General features: G+C 36.0%; 1 protein-coding gene across 7 annotated transcripts in view; it reads right to left on the reverse strand.

Moving 5' to 3' along the window:
* The window catches only part of FARS2 (phenylalanyl-tRNA synthetase 2, mitochondrial), a 662046-nt gene that overhangs the window by 629280 nt on the left and 14959 nt on the right, over positions 1–17807 (reverse strand). For 4 of the 7 annotated variants that reach the window (XM_074208461.1, XM_074208465.1, XM_074208463.1 and 1 more), the window contains exon 1: positions 15578–15713. The exons of 1 other annotated variant lie outside the window; for it this stretch is intronic. The gene's annotated coding sequence lies outside the window, so the exon portion shown is untranslated. 2 more of the 7 variants (XM_074208466.1, XM_074208464.1) reach the window with 2 other exon arrangements.

Genomic DNA, 17807 nt, shown 5'->3' on the forward strand with positions numbered 1-17807 from the left:
AGAGAAAATTTTAGAATACAATATTTCAAAATATAAAAATAAGGCTTAAAACATAGAATAACTTACCCTGAAAGACTGAATATAATTTTACAGAAAAAAAAATAGCACTCTGATGGATTAGAAGACTTTAATGCATTCCTGATAAACAGAGATGTGTGATCAGGATGTGCAGAGCCTCCCCTGAACATCACAAAAAGTAAAATATAATGATTAAAAAAATTAATACTTGCTCATTTATCTGTTATATATGTAATTTTTTTATAATCTCGGTCATTTTCATAGACAAAAACAACTGAATTTACAAATTTTTCTCAAAAAGAGGGAAAGGTTAGAGGTGATGCAGCAGCCAGCTGTGCACAATCCCTCATAAACTGAGTTGAGCATAGATACAAAAGTATGCTTGTGGCTATTTCTCTATATATCACCAATGTAATGTCTGCAGACAACCTGACCCCAACCTAACTTTGTAGTCTCATTGGATAAGGCTCTTCTTGCATTCTGCACTTTAGCAATCCCCTTGTCCTCACACAGCACACTCCATCTCCAGTCTGAGCCTTTGCAAGGGGTGGTGTTCTGTCTCGAAGGTGCTCCCTCCTCACCTCTGTCTCACAAGGCTTCTCTCTTTGAAGTCAAAGTTCAAGCATCTTCTAGTACCCTCCCTTACAAACTACCTTGAATTTAACATATTTGGTTAGATTTTTATTTATTTAGCTATATATTTAGGATATCTGAGTGTGTTCATATGTATTTGCTGTGTCCCCACTTTAAAATGGTAAGTTCACTGCCAGCAGGGATTGCTTCACTTTTTGTACTTAAATACAGAGCCTTGACTAGTATCTAATCCAGTAGGTGCTTAATATATAAATACATTTACTTGAGGGTAAATGACTTGCCCAAGAGTACTCAGATAGCAAGAAGCAGACCTAAGACCTAAAACTCAAATGGTCTTAACTCTGAGTTTTATTTTCAACTACCCTAGTTCTTTTGATTAAAGTGGAAAAAGGTAAAGGGAATAACCAATGTAACCAAGTCTGTATGCATGTACATTTTTCTTTACTTCATCCTACATTTCCCCAAAATACTGAACTATTTACAAATACCTTTTTCTCCTTTCTTTTCCCTTTATAATTATGAACTTTTTCAAAGTGATCCTATAAGACCCAATGGCATATATACCTCTGAGCTTCCCCTCTGTCATGCATACTCTCTGACTCAAATATTCTATCTACACTAATGATGGATTCAAGAAGCAGAATGAAACATACATTTTTGAGAATTTGTTTTGCTTAACTATAAATATTTGTACCAGGTTTTTGTTTTTCTTTTTATCTCTCAAATGGGGGCATGTGTAGGAGGGAAAGAAATCTAATGCTTCTCCATTGCAAAAAAAAATTTTTAATACAACAATGAAAAAAGTCTCTATAATAAGACAACTCAGAAGATTTTGTATTAGCACAAAGGGACCTTAATAAAAGTCTCAAAACCTTGGTCAGGATGGATTCTTCAATGTGGGATGAAAAACACTGCTCTGATTGAATAAGTGCAACTCATCTTTCTATCACTAGAGTAGTGAACAAAACCACACTTGAGCATATGGCTACATCTTTCTGAAAGCAAAAAATAGAGCTTGTTTTGCTTGAAACAAAGTGTTTCAGGTTCAAAAAATCATGTATTTTCATACCAATTAATTGGAAGTCAATCATGTTGATTATGACATTTGGATCTGTGTTTCTATGGCAAGAAGCTTGATACTAAATAAGGGGGAAAAAACAAATGAAGTTGCTAAGTTATAGGAGAAAATTCAAAGAAAAAAATTTAAGCCCACACATGCAACTGTACCTGTAGAGAGCAAAAACATTTCAATAGAAGCATATTTTAATAATTAAAATTATGTATCTGCAGTAAACTATCATTATCATTATCATTTTAAGCAAAGGGCCTCAGAAGAATACATAATTCTATTAAGTTTTGTTTCCTGGAGAAAGTCAGGTTTTGGTGTTAATATTCTATATAAGTTTTCTTTTTTTTCATAAAGGAAAATCTATACTGCAGTCAGATTCTATTATCTTTACATATCATCTTTATTTCAGGATACCAAAGCAGGTTAATGAGAACATATTCATAATCTTCACAATATTCTTTGGGGATAAGCAAATTGTAGAATCTCTATTTTAGGATAGAGGGTAAGTAAGTGATGGGAACAGTAGCAGCAGCAGAGCTATGGATCTCAATGCTCATCTCCTGACACCCTTTTCTAGTTCTCTGCTCTTTGATAAAAAAAAAAAAAAACCTGGTCAGGAAAAAAATTGGACTTGCCAGTCAGGTTTCTTTATCTGGTTTAAAAGGGATCTTATTTTAGAATAATTAAGGAGAAATGCTAAGACTTTTAGAGAGAACTATTTTTTTAAAATTACAGTGTTTTATTCTATACTGTAACTTAAATTTAACCAATCAGACGAGCACAAAAATTATGAAACATCTATACTCTTTGTCTAGCATTATGCTGGACTATGGTCTCAGAAGACCATAAAAATAAAGGTAGAAGAGAGATGAGAGAACACCAAAGTCATTCAACTAGCTTTATAGGTAAAGAAACTTGAGACCCAGAGACCACCCCCCAAACTTGACTTGCTCAAGATCACATCAATAATAAGTAGCAGAGTCAGATCTGAACCCAGATGTGTGTGTGTGTGTACCTTGACTCCAATTCCTATGTGGTTTCCAAGATTACATGAGGTTCTTATATGCCTTTACTATCTTTTAAACTATAAAAATAAGATAAAATATGAATCTCTTTACCGAATAGACTGGAACGAAAGTGATCCCATAAAAATGGATTTTCTGGAAAACAAAAATTTGGCAGTTTGATGCAATTTTTACAATCATTTTTATTTGAAGGACGAGGGTCTATGAAGCATGGCAATGTTACTCATTTTCCCCTTTATTAAAATATATAAGGACTCGATAAAACAGGCATAAATGTTCCATAAGCATTATTCAAATCTTAACTACTTTCATGTTGTAAAAAGGCATTTGTGTTAATATATTCACCAAAAAAAGTTAGTAATATTATCTGCCATACATCTTACAGAAATGACAAGAATATTCTTTTAATTTTTCTTAGCAACTTTATAAGATATTTGAAGGCAGGCAATCCACAAGTTAAAAAAAAAAGCATTAGACTCCCTTCCCCTCAATTACCAGGGACAATTAAAATGATTTATTGCTCAATAGGTGAGAACTATGATTTACATCACACATGTAAAAAGCCTTTTCCCCAGAACAGCTCTATAAAGTAGAGTTCTTGTTAACAAATATGCAAAGTAAAAAAAAAAAATCTACACACTTGCCACGTCCAAAAATGCATATCTTATGTTGTACTATGAGGTTATAGAATTATGTGGTTGGTAACTACATTGATCAGAGTTCTTAAATCTTTCAAAACTGTTTTTCTTCACAATCTTGGTTTTACATATGACTTTTCTCCTAGCATTGTTCATTTCACATTGTTCATATTACTAATTTTATTAATTTTAACTTTTCAACATTTTCAACATATTTTTCACCATTTTCCTCAATGTCTCCTAGTGGGAAATGCCTTGACTTGTGAGAGTATGGAAACCTGAGGCTGATAAATACTATAGGGATTTCAACTTTAAGATAAACAATCTATTTTTTGGTATCCCATGATTTTCTCATAGTTGTTGATTTTTTTCTGTTTTTTTAAATTAGTGGTAGGTCTCACAACTTAGGCTATTTTTTTCATATCAGTAAATATAACTACAATGCTAATATTTAGTCAAAATACTATCTAATTAAATGTTTCCCAAAGTGAAAAAGCAATGAGTTGCCACATCCAGAAACTTTCTAAAAATACTGCCATATACCCTATAGAAAAGTTTTTCAAAAACTTCAACTATCTTAGTGACAAGTTACTAGAGAATAAATCCAACATTTTTACATGCAGAATTGAATTTTGCTTTGTTAATTTGCTGCAAGAATAAAGTACACATGTTATAGAGAGACCAGTTAAAAGGTATGCCAAGAAGTATTGATGAAAGGTGAACTGTCACATTTTTCAACTGATGCAGAAAGAAAGGATCAATTTCAAAAAAATTAATTAATAGAAGGTAAAGTGTGGGTTAAGAAAGTGTTACCCTATTCTTGTAGCATTCTTTTCCTATTATATAAAATGGGAAGACTAAGGGATCTTGCTAAAACATCTGGCCAGTATTAACCTGTAAGGAATGAATTATCTCCATTATAAATCATTGCTCCAAATAAAATACTGATGATCTGACATGTGCACATAGCCTTTATAATTTACAAAGCACTTTACACAGCTCATCTAAATCTCACAACTGCCCTGGGACATAAATGCTCCACATATTATTACCCTTTCTTATAGATGAGAAAACTAGGGCTTAAAAAAAAGTTGAGTGACTTGGAGTATCAGAGATGAGATAAAATGATTTCAAGCTCTTGCTGATTGCTGCTCTTCCATCATATCTCCACTATGCTGAGAATTCAAGGATGAATCTGTTCAGCACAGAAAGAAAATAGTCAAAACAATTATACTTATAACAAGAATATCAACATAATTGGGTAATTAGTACAATCTAAGTACCTTTTCATAACTTAACATATGAGATTAAAAACAAAATATCAACAAAAATGATAACCCAGGATAGCCTGAGACGGGGGCAATTACTCTTGGTATTTCAAATTCTCAAATTCTCAGTTAACAGCGAAGTGCATTGGAGATTCAAAACTAAGGTACATGATAGGCAAATCATTTTAATCTAACTTCATTGGTGTTATGCCCACCATGCAGTTACTACCAACATCTTGGGCAACATCTTGTCATCCAAGAGAAAAAAACTAAGAAAGATTGAGCTGGGATCTGGAATTATGCCCAAAGGGCAGCAATACCACTACTGGGTCTGTTTCCTGAAGAGATCATAAGAAAGGGTAAAAACATCACTTGTACAAAAATATTCACAGAAACTCTGTTTATGGTAGCAAAGCACTGGAAATCAAGGGGATGCCCATCAATTGGGGAATGGCTGAACAAAGTGTGATATATGGATATAATAGAACACTATTGTTTTAAGAAATCATGAGAGATGAGATTTGAGAAAAGCCTGGAAGATTTGCACGAATTGTTACTGAGTGAGATGAGCAAAACGAGGAGAACATGGTACACATCAACAGCAACATGGGTGATAATCAACACTGATGGACTTGCTCACCCCATCAGTGCAACAAAAAGGACAATTTTAGGGGAACCATAATGGAGAATACTATCTGTATCCAGAGAAGGAACTATGGAGTTTAAATGAAGATCAAAACTTATTATCTTCAATTTTTAGAGGTTGTCTTATGTTTTATGTAATTTTGCTATCTCTAATGTTTTCTTTCTTCCTTTTGGATCTGTTTCTTCTCTCACAACACATTCAGTTTTTATCTCTTCAGATCATGGATGCAAATACAAAGCCTATAGCAGATTGCTTTCTATTGGGGGAAAGGGGGAGGGAAAAAAAGCTGTAAAACTCAAAACCCTGCCAAAAAAACATGATTGGTAGAAACTACCATAGTATGTAATTGAAAAATATATAAAATATTTATATAATGAAAAAAAAGAAAGATGGTATTGGGGTACAGCAGCTCAGAACCAGTTACACAGAATGCGTAATGAGGAGATGGGACCGTTTATTCTAGAAGGAGAACTGTATGCAATTCCAAATCAAACTTCTGTCCTGGGCCTTCTATTCCCTCTCTATACTTTCATTTTTTGAGCTCTGGTCACATTTCCACCACCTATTGCATGTTTCAAACTAGATGTTCCATAGGTACTTCAAATTCAACATTTCATAAACTGAACTCATCATCTTTCCCTTTAAACCTACTCAACTTTTGAACTTCCCTTTTTTTGGTGTATACAATACTATATTTTCTAATCATGCAGGTCTGGAATCTTGACATTATTCCTGACTGCTTCTTCTCCTTCATTCCACACATCAAATTAGATATTAAATCTTGTCATTACTAGCTCTGCAGTATCTCTAGCAACCATCTGCTCATAAGATGAGGCAGTGTTATATACTAGATAGAGCACTGAACTTGGAGTTTAGGAAGAATGAGCTTTAAATAACACCTATGAAGCTCATTTAGATGTATGGCCTGGGTCAAGTAATTTAACCTGTTTCCTCAATCTGTAAAATGTCCATAAAGATCTCTCAGGGCTGCTAGGAAGTTAAAATAAGATTATAACAAATTTAAAGTGCTTTACAAACAAATATTATAACTTTATTATTATTATCATCATCATTATTACTATTATCTCACATGGAAACTACTCTAGGTTGGATTCAGGTGTCTATCACCTTTCAAATAGCCTCTTAATTAGTCTCTAGAATGACTTTATCAAGGTCGGTGACATACTAACTTAACTTCCTTTTCAGAAATTGTGATCACATGTATAGATCAAAGGGTTGTAAATATGGTTTACTCAAATTTTAATACAGAATTTGAAAAAAGTATCAAGAGCCTTTTGTGGAAAAAGACAGAAAGTAGAATTATGACAATACACTTAAGATAGATTTAAAGCTTACTGAAGGAAATGAATGACTTGAACTCAATTCTCTGAAGTCAAACTGGAAACAGGCTTCCAATAGAATAGTACCCCGGGTGGTTTTTTGCTTGCTTCTTTGCTCTTTAATACTTTTATCAATGACTCTGATAAAGGTATATGCGATAGGACCTATAATAGAAATTAGTATTCCCAAAAATGCAAGAGTTGTCCCCAGAATCTGATTGGCCCTGGCCTCTAAGAGCAAAAAGTATCATTAACGTGTGAAGTAAGGACCCCTCTAATATGGATGTCTTAAGACTATATAAGTCAAGGGCAGCTAGGTGGCGCAGTTAATAGAGCACAGGCCCTGGAGTCAGGAATGAATTAAAATCCAGCCTCAGACACTTAATAATAACCTAGCTGTGTGGCCTTGGGCAAGCCATTTAACCCCATTGCCTTGCAAAAACCTAAAAAAAAAAAAACTATGTAAGTCAGCACACTATAACCAGCTGAACAGATATAGTTCCATATACAGAGAGAATAACCTATAGAAGCTAAGTTCTACTGAGTACTTATTTTATATATCCTTGTTATATTAAGGCTAAATAAACCTCCTGCAACAACTCAAGAGTGCCTAATTTTGTCCAAAAATTGAGCAGACACTAAGTATTGACATAAGGTCCACTTCCAACAGGAGAGGTGGCATACTTATCAAATTTCCAGGTAACAAAAAACTAACGGGGACAGCTACATTGTTTAATAAGAGTCAGTATCCCTAAGGATCTTAGTCTAGAATGTCACACTACATTTAATGGGGGTAAATGCAAAGTAATCACACATGGGTCCAAAAAGAATCAATCAGAGGTTTGAAATGGGGCATTACTAAGCAACAGTTTTGCTTTAAAAGACCTGGAAAATGTAGAGAATCTCAAGTTCAATAAGCCCCAAGAAGATCTGGGGTCAGGTACTAAGAGTCCCAATTGCACTAAGAATATTTGACTTTCAGGAAGAAAGAAATGGCAACTCGTTTGTACTCTGCCACAATCAGGCCACATCCTATAGCATTACAGATTTTAAAACTAAAGGCACCTTACAGGAAATCCAGTTAACCCCTTTGCTTTTTGGTAAGAAAAAGGGAGCCCAAGTAGGTTAAGCAACTTGGCCTGGGTCACAAAAATAATAAGTGATGAGATGGAATACAAAGCCTCAGGCTCCAAATTTAATGCTTTCCACTGTTTCATGTTGTCCCTCATATTTCTACATTTAGAAAAGACAAAAACTGGAAAGTATCCATGAGACCGTTTCCACCAATCCATGTTTGAATGTAAGCCTCAGGCTCCAATCTCCCCACAACCAAGTGGCTGACAACCCATGGTTCTGTCTATCCTCTTTTTATTCTTCCATATTCTTAGGGGAAAGAGTATCCAATTAAGCTAAGAACTTGTTAGTTTTAAAAGGTCAGGAAAGAGAATCACCAGAGAATCAGAAGTTGGAGCTCATGCCGATTTTGTGGACAGTCTACACTGTAAGGAACAAGTTCCAAGTGAGCTGTTTGATCCAACATAGAAACTGACAGCCAAGAGGGAGCAGTGCATCCACTGGTTAAGCCACATTCCAAAGGGATCTTAGCGGGATAAACATTTTATAGAAACTGCTTTAAGTTTAAGCCCACCCTCAGGAACTGAGGTTGTATAGGAGAGTGTCCCCAGGTATAAGTGTGTGGAGAAAAGAAAATAATACCTATAATTTTGTCATATCCACTCATCAAATAACATTTTATAAAAGCTTTATTATTTAAAGCATCCATAGAGTGGCAACCAGAATGATGAAAAAAGGGATCTGAGTCTGTTATATGAGGAAAAGTTGAAAAAAGAAAAATATTAAACCTAGATAAGAGAAAGTTCAGGCAGGACATGATAGATATCTTCAAATATAAGAAAGTCTGTCCTGCTGAAGAAGGTTCTAGACTTCATCCATGACACAGGGGATCTCTTTGGCAGTAAAGTTTAGGAACCCCTTCTCAAAATAATATATTTATATGCACAGAATAAAATATATGGGATTAAAAGAAAAAAACAATCAGTGTGAAAGAGTGAAAGAAAATTAAAACAAAACAAGTCCAAGGACCTAAAGTTAAAAATACCTGGATCAGAAATATTTTGTTTGGCACAGAGGATAGAATCAATTTATGTTGCCCACAAATAGAAAAATGATGTCAGTGTTTGACCTCAGAAAGGAGGAACAGGGGAAATGAATAGAGACTGTAAGAGATGCAAAGAAGTATTTAGACTTCATAACTGGAATGAGAACATAACAATTAGAGCTAATCAAAAGTGAAATAGGATGCTTCAGAATGAAATGTTAAAAGGAAGTGTTCAAGTAGAGCCCAGAAGGTCACTTGTCCTGTTATAATGAGGATCACTTTTCAGCTATGGGTTAGGCTGTATGGTCACTGATTTCTCTACCACGACCCAGAAACAGATTACAGGAAAAACTTTAGCATCCTGCAAGATCCTAATTGCCTTATGATTCCCCTTCATCACCACCTTCTGTCACTCTGATTGGAGAGTAGAGCCAGGAACTCCAATACCTCCCTTTCAGAAGGGTGCCCAAGTCAGAACATCATCTCATTTCTGGCCTTCTCATCTGGCTGCATTTTGGGACATATTTTTCCACCATATATAACACCATATATTTCCACCACTATAACAAGATGTCTTCTCAGGGCTTCCTTACCTCCCTCTTTTAGTTTTCTTGTGTACACTGTAAGCTCCTGAAGAGCAGGGAAGGTATTTTTTCCATATTTGCATCTCCAGTGCTTAGGACAGTGCCTAGTTACATACATGTTTCTTGACTGACTAATCGTGGTTCATTCCAAAACTGAAATTCTATGATGCCAATTCTGTGTGATTTATATCCCAAACAAATTTATTAAAAAAAATCACATCACAGTAACATTCATCTGAACTTCTAGAGAAAAGAACATCTAATATTTTCAGAATAATTCCAGCTCTCTAATATACTACTAATTTTTTAAATCTATGTACAACTAAAACCAGGCAACCAAAAAAAAAAACTGCTTCAAAATGGTCATTTTTATAACTGGCAGGGGAAAAAAATGTAGAGCTCTTTTACTGAACATTAGCCTGAAATAAATATTCACATTTAGTTAAATCTATCTTACTATATGTCAAGGAGACAGAGGGGTCTAATCTTAAAGGAAGCAAAAGGAAAACCTCTTGCTGAAAGGTAGTAATTATTATAAAAGCAACTGTCAATTTACTCATCATTTTAGGGTATTTGCCTACAGTTAAAAGAATACTAAGATGCTAGGATAAGGGATCGATGAAGAAGGGATCTCTATTAGCAATTTCCTATAACTTTCTAAGACCCTCAAAATAGAATTTAATTAAGTGTATTTGAAAAAGTGCTTATATAGAGCTGCTAATGAGCCTCCAAAGAGCCCTCCCAAGAGGAAATTTTTCATCTATATGAACAGACAACTAAAAAAGACCTATTAAACTGGTTATCACTAAGCCTTATCAAAGGGATGCTAACAGGGAGAAATGCAAATGTAGCTTAAAAGACTAAAAGTTACAGTAAAATCAACATTTCAAAATCTCTGAATATTTATATTATGTATCAACATTATTTATATGCTAGTTAGTTTTACAAATAGGAGAATTCTATTAAAAATATGACCTACTGCATTAAAATTAAACATATATGCATGAAATGAAACTGTTATCCAATAAAAATGAAACAACACTCATTTACAAAAGCTGTGGAAATAAAAGAGAACTCTATTAAAAATATGACTAAATTAAAATTCAAGTATAGATGCTGGAATATAACCAAGTTACCCAATAAAAATGTTCAAAGGTCATTTAAATGCTTTATAGATTTAAAAGGAATATATAATATTCAAGACACAAACAAGACTCCAGGCCTAAAACTTAATTGAGCTCCTAAACTGACTATAAGAGGTCAAATTCAAGTCCCAGTTGAATTATATCAAATTTCCAACATAGAAAGGCATAAAGTGGAAGAAAAGAACACTAGGAAAGAAGGCAAAGGAGCAATTAAAAAAATAAAGAATATGCACAAAAGGTTTAGATCAATACAATAAGGAGCTCTTTTTATTCTACACAAGCCTTTTTTTATATATAGTTTGTTTTGGCAGGAAGCTTAAAGGGAGTGAATAACAAGTGAGATAGCTGATTGTTCATGTAATAATTCATTCTATTAGGATAATTTCCCTTTTAAAAGCAGTAAGGACTCACAGATAATCTTTGACATATTAGTCTTATAGATTAGGGGCAGCTAGGTGGCATAGTGGATATAGTACTCAGAAGACTGTAGTCACAAAGACTGAGTTTAAATCTGGAATAAGATACTAGTTCTGAGACCTTGGGCAATTCAGTTAATCCTGTTTGTCTCAATTGCCTCATCTGTAAATTGAGCTGGAAAGGAAGAGGCAAACCCCTCCAGTTTCTTTACCAAGAAAACTACAAATGAGTATATTGAAGAGTCAGACTTGACTGAAACAACTGAACAACTAAAGATTTTTTAAAAATTAACAAACTTTGCTACTATGAGGAACAATATTACTACTCAATATTTGGGAGTTGGGACAGCTAGGTGGCGCAGTGGATAGAGCATCTGCCCTGGAGTCAGGCATACCTGAGTTCAAATCTGGCCTCAGACACTTAATAATTACCTAACTGTGTGGCCTTGGGCAAGCCACTTAACCCCATTGCCTTGCAAAAACCTAAAAATAAAAAAATAGTATTTGGGGGTCAAAAGAGTAATTATTAAACAATAACTACTAGTTAGTAATTAATAGTTGAGTCTTACTAAAAACTTAATTTGAAAGTTCATTAGCTAGCCTACATTCTGCATTTGATCAAACATAGCTCCACCTTAGTTGAACACATAATCAAAGAGTTCACTAATAAGGAGGCTAATGGTACTAGGGGAAAACTTGATCTTGAGGAACTGAGTTCAAATACTAGTTCTGCCACTTTCAGATGATCCTAAGACCTATTTATTCAACCTTAACCTCTTTCCTGACATTCAGCCCTGAATCACCAGCATCTTAATGGACACCTCAACTTAACATGTCCAAAACTGAACTCATTATCTTTTCCCCAAAACAATTCCTTCCTCCTTATGTACCTACCTACTGGCACTAGTCAGTCAGTTGGAGACATTAAAAAATAGGCACAAGGGCCCTCAAGAAGCTCTTTCTGCCATTTTCCTAGGTGAGCAACCAAGGTACTATCCTTCATTTATGACTCCCATTCACTCAACAAATCCAATCTGGGTATCCAGTCTTGTTTCTATCCACATCATCTCTCCTGCACACCCTCTTGTTTCCTCTCACAGTCAAAACACCACAAGAGGATCTCACCCTCTCATATATGAACTATGGCAATGGACTTCAAGTCAGTCTCTACCTCAAGTCTCTAGGCAACCAAAATGATGTTTTAACAGATATTTCAATTCCTTTCTGTACCGACTTTCATATTGAAGTCTTCAACTATTTTTTTTTTGCAAGGCAATGAGGTTAAGTGGCTTGCCCAAGGCCACACAGCTAGGTAATTAAGTGTCTGAGGCCGGACCTGAACTCAAATACTCCTGACTCCAAGGCCAGTGCTCTATCCACTGCGCCATCTAGCCACCCCCAAAGTCATCAACTATTAATGAGTTTTTTGACCTGTCTAGAACTTGTGAAGTGTTTCACAGATATTCTTCTAATTCTTTACTTTCATCAACAATTGACACTATTAGGTGATACAGGGCTCAGAACACTAGACCTGGAATCAGGAGAGACCTGAGTTCAAATCCAGTCTCAAATACTTACTAGCTGTGGGACTCTGGGCAAAATACTTAACCTCTGTTTGCCTTAGTTTCCTAGACTGCAAAATGGAGATAATAATAGTATCTATCTCCCAGGACTTTGTGAGGATCAGATGAGATAATAATTGTAAAGTGCTTAATATATTGCCTGGTCCAGCACAATAAAATGTTAACCATCATCAACATCATCATTATGATTATTACACTTAGAGAGGCATCATAGCAGGAAAGGTATAAAGCTTGCTGGATTTGGAGTCAGAGAAGATAGAGCTTTGAATTCATACACCTACTTTTCTATAGTTGTGTGATCACAGACATGTCAGTCAATCAATAAGCTATTCATTAAGTGTCTAAAATGTTCCAGGCATAAAAGAACTAATCAATGAGCATACAAAAAGAGGGAAAGAATACATACTCAAGAAGCACACAATCTACTGAAAGGAACAACATGTAAACAAACAAAATTCAGTATGAATAGGATCAATCTCAGAGGGAAGGAGTGAGACTAAAGATGAATTGGTAAGTCTTCCTGCAGGAGATGAGACCTTATTGAGAGAGACTTGAAGGAACCAAGGAATCCAGATGTAGAGATTATGAGGAAGGGAAATAAGCAGAGAAAATGCCACAAGGAAGCAAGGAAGTCACTGTCATTGGATCAGAGCACCATGAAGGGGAGTAAAGTATAAGAAGAAAGTTAGGAAAAAACCAGAGGATTTGATATTTGAACCTACAGATAAGATGCAATCAGTGGCATTGCCTAAAAAGCAGAGTGATATGGTCAGATATGGACATTAAGAAGACTGATTTGAGAGTAGACAATTGACTGGAATAGAAAGGACTTGAGACAGAAAGGCTGACCAGCAGATTGCTATAATGGTCCAAGGATGAAGTGAAGAGGGCCTGTATCAGAACTGGCACATTTACACAGGAGGGAAGGGGGCAAAAATGAGGAATATCTTTAGAAATATAAAGGAAAGAACTCAAATAGAGCAAGGATATGGGGGATGAGAATGAGGAGTTGAGTATGACAACTGGGTCACTGGGAGGATGGTGATACCATAAGCAGTAATGCAGACATTAGGAAGGGGATGGGGGTTGATAGGAAAGAGTTCAGTTTGGATATATTGAATTAAAGATGACTAGAGAGATCTCATTTAAGGTGACAAATACAACTGGCGATATGAAACTGAAATTTGTAAAGACAGTACTGGACAAATAAATCTGGGAGGTAACTGCAGAGGAAATAATAATAGAAAGTACAAAAGCTAATGAAATCAAGTGAAATAGTATTAAGGAGGAAGAGAAGAAAGAAATTCATTAAACCTCACTAACCACTTTTTTGCCTCAGTCTTTTGACTTGCAAAATGGGGATGACAGTCACTACTTCACAGAGGTTATCAAAAGGATCAAATAAGATGTTTGTATTTTTCAAATATAATTGTACTAGATAAATGTCTATTATTATTTTCATGGAATCATTTTGCTAAAATTCATCATGAAGTATAAGACAAGATATTCCAAGTGTCTCATGAACTTATATTTTTAAGTAATTTTTGAGTGGCTGATCATATAAATCTACCAACTCCCTAGTTTGCCTCTCCTAGGAAAAACCTGTGAGGTCCCCTTAGGTTTATAAATAACTTCCTTTTATCTTCAGGCTTCATTAAATAAAAGAATATCAATACTATTATGGTTCAGTTAATCTAATAGTATCTCACTGTGGAAATAGAATGAGGGGAATTTTTTGTCTTCTGTTTATTTTTTCTCTTTCATCATTATCATTATCATTATGGGCAAAGAATTGTGGCCAATTTAATAATGTTGAACATCTCCATTACTTACTTGATGTCTGGACAACGAAATCAGACTTTACTTTGGATGGCACTCAAAAGTTTTCTCAACCTAATAAAATGTCCTAGAGCTACACTCTGCTGACATAAACTTCAAGAACTCAAAGTCAATTCCATATCAATATGAAGCATTTCTGTAAATTTGTGATTTCATATTCTTTATATCTACAGTTTCGCTGACAAGTTTAAATGTGGAATTTAGAGTATTATATAAGCTCCTTGAACGGAGGGACTGCTTTTCATTTTGTATTTCTACGCCCAGGGCCTACCACAGTGTTGTGAAAACATTAAGAACTTAATAAGTGAATGCTGGTTAGAAAACAGTTAAAGAATAGGATACATAATCTGGCTGCCAAAACTTATGCTAAAGCAGGGGTGACAGGGGCAGTGGGATAAATGAATACTGCTTCTCAATGAGTGCTGATGAGACTTATACAGAGCACTTGATCTGAAATATGAGGGAGACATTTGGAAAGAGAAAGTGAGAGAGAGAGAGAGAAGAGACAGAGGGAGAGGGAGAGAAGAGACAGAGACTGAGAGAGAAAAAAGAGACAGAGGCAAAAAAGAGAGAGAAAGAGGGAGAGAAGAGAGAGAGACAGACAGAGAGAGCTGATCAGAAGCAGAGAGGTAGCAGTGAATAACCAGACCAGGCTTGAGACATTTATTAAATTGTAAACCTGAGCGACGCACATGCCCTTTCTCAGGCTCAGTCGCCTCCACTGTAGAATGGGGATAATAATAATAGCGCCCACCAGGAAGGGTTGTTGTGAGGACCAAATTCAACAGGAAATATTATGAAAAGGCTGATTTCCCCCACAAGTGTATCCTACGTGCATAACCACAATTCATCACTTAGGCTTTTATAGATTTTAAAAAACTGACTACTTATATCGCAACCTTCATGATCAAGAGAAAAGTTCACCAGGACAATCTGACTGCGACTGACTCCAGAGTCAACGCGGGGTAGGAACGTGCCTGTGGGGACTTACCGGGGAAGTAACAGCTACACGTGTACTCCTCAAAAACCCCAAGGAAAGGTTTTGCCTCAATTAATGCCTCGTTTCTCAATTCCCTGCACACTGTTTGAACTAAAAAAATAATCATGTTTTAAAGGCGCCGAATTCCTCCAAGCCCGACCTGCCGCTGACACTTGCCCCGCAAAAACGAACGAGACAAGACCCCGCGAGGAAGAGGGGACACCTTGGGGTCCAAAACAAAAATTTGACGTCTAGTATCAAGATCTCTCCGGGAACCCCATGGACATTTACAGAATTTTTGGGTCCTCACTCACCGCTGCTCTGCCAGAACAAGCTAAACGCCGGAAATGCCAAAAACTGGCGATTTGAACGCAGGATCACTCCCAGGAAAGACCTCAGACGCACGCGGAAGAGTTAATTCTCGTGCAGCCTGGGCGCAGCCATCTTGAAAGGCACTTGGGTCCTTTCTGAAAGGCCCCGCTCTGATAGGCGTCTAAAATGTGCCTGAACACAAATTAAGGAGCTTTGGCCTAGGGGCTGCTCTGTGTGCTCCTCGATACCTTATGCTGCCGATCCTCTACTCCTGAACTATATTTTTCTACTCTGAACTCACTAAGAGCAGTCTGTTTTTGATAGGAATGTATTAAAGCTACAGGCAATGCTTTGGAGAGCTATAAGCCCACAGGCTAGAGGGGCAAATGTGTTTCAGAAGCAAGGCTTACTGGTCCCTGAGCTTAGCATTAGCATCATAAGAGTATTGATCTATGATTGAAACACTAATATAGTGCTGATAACTAAACCAGGGAGGCTCAAAACACACAAAATTACAGACCCAGTTCCCTAATGAATATGGATGCAAAAATTTTCAATGAAATATTAGCTAAGTGATTACATCCACCTATCACTAGGATAATACACTAAGATCAAGTAGATTCGTACCAGGAATGCAGGATTGGTTCAATATTAGGAAAACTATCAGCATGATTTATCATATCAATAACAAAACTAACAAATCACATGATTTCAATGGATATTGTAAAACTTGACAAAATACAACATCCATTCCTATTGAAAACACAGGAGAGCATAGGAATAAATGGAGTGTTCCTTAAAATGATAAGCAGTATCTATCTGAAATCATCAGCAAGCATTCTATGCCAATGGGAATAAGCCAGAAGCCTTCTCAGTAAGATCAGGGATAAAACAAGGATGTCCATTATCATCATTATTATTCAATACTGTATTAAAAATGTTAAATTTAGCAATGAGATTAGAAAAAGAAATTGAAGGAATTAGAATAGGTAATGAGGAAACAAAACTCTCACTCTTTACAAACGATATGATGGTACACTTAGAGAATTCTAGAAATAACTAAAAATCTACTTGAAATCTTTAGGCAAAGCTGCAGAATATAAACTAAATCTACATTAAATCATCAACATTTCTATATATTACCATCAACACACAGCAGCAAAAGATGAAAAAAGAATGTCCCTTTAAAGTAATTGTAGGCAACATAAAATACTTGGGAATATACTAACAGAACAAACTCCATGGTTCTTATCCTTCATTATCAAAGAGGACCAAAATGACATCACTATGTCTGAGGCAAAGTACAGTGTATCCAACCAATAGAAGCTCAGAATGCTCTACCACAAATACATTGGGCACAAATAGTCCATGAGAACACCTGAGATGGGTACTCTAAACTTAACACATGTCACGTTTCCTTTGAGCGGCTTCCATTCTGGTTCCTCAAGACTACAGTCCCCTCACTGATGAGGGCACACCATACTGGGCAGTCCTGTGCCAGTGTCTCCCATGCGGTATAGTCAATTCTAAAGTTCTTCAATGAGACTTTCAAGGTGTCTCAGCTTATTTCTTCTGACCCCTTGTAAGCTCTTGCCTTGTATGAGTTCTCCATAAAATAATTTTTTTGCAAGCATACATCTGGCTTTCTAGCAATATGTCCAGCCCATCTTAGTTGCACACTCTGTACTCATATTAGAATGCTAAGCAGTTTAGCTGAAGAAAGGACCTCAGTGTCTGGTATCTTCTCTTACCAGGTGATCTTCAGAATGTTCCTAAGACAATTTAAATTGGAAGTGATTCAGTTTCCTTGACATGGCACTGGTAGACTGTCTAGATTTCAAAGGCCTACAGCAATGAGGTCACCACAACTGCTCTATAGACCTTCAGTTTGATAGTCTCTCCCAACAGAAAATCATGCGCCAGCACTCCCTCCACTTTGGGCTTGGCTTGTAACCTTTCCAAGTTGAAGAACTTGCCATCAGTGCAGTAGCTGACCTTGAGGCCCTGTTTGTCCTCACTGGAGGTATTTGATAGCATGACTGAAATCATGATACTAAAAAGTATGGAAGCAAGTACACATCCCGGGTTTTACTCAATTGGTTACTGGGAAATCTCAAGAGCACTGTCCACTATCCAGAACCCAGGCATGCATGCTGTCATGGAACTGACATAAAATACTGATGAACCAAATTCTGACATAAATTTTCCATAAATGCTTGTGACTGACTGTAT

This window comes from Macrotis lagotis, chromosome X (genome assembly GCF_037893015.1).
Source record: "Macrotis lagotis isolate mMagLag1 chromosome X, bilby.v1.9.chrom.fasta, whole genome shotgun sequence".
NCBI lineage: Eukaryota > Metazoa > Chordata > Mammalia > Peramelemorphia > Peramelidae > Macrotis > Macrotis lagotis.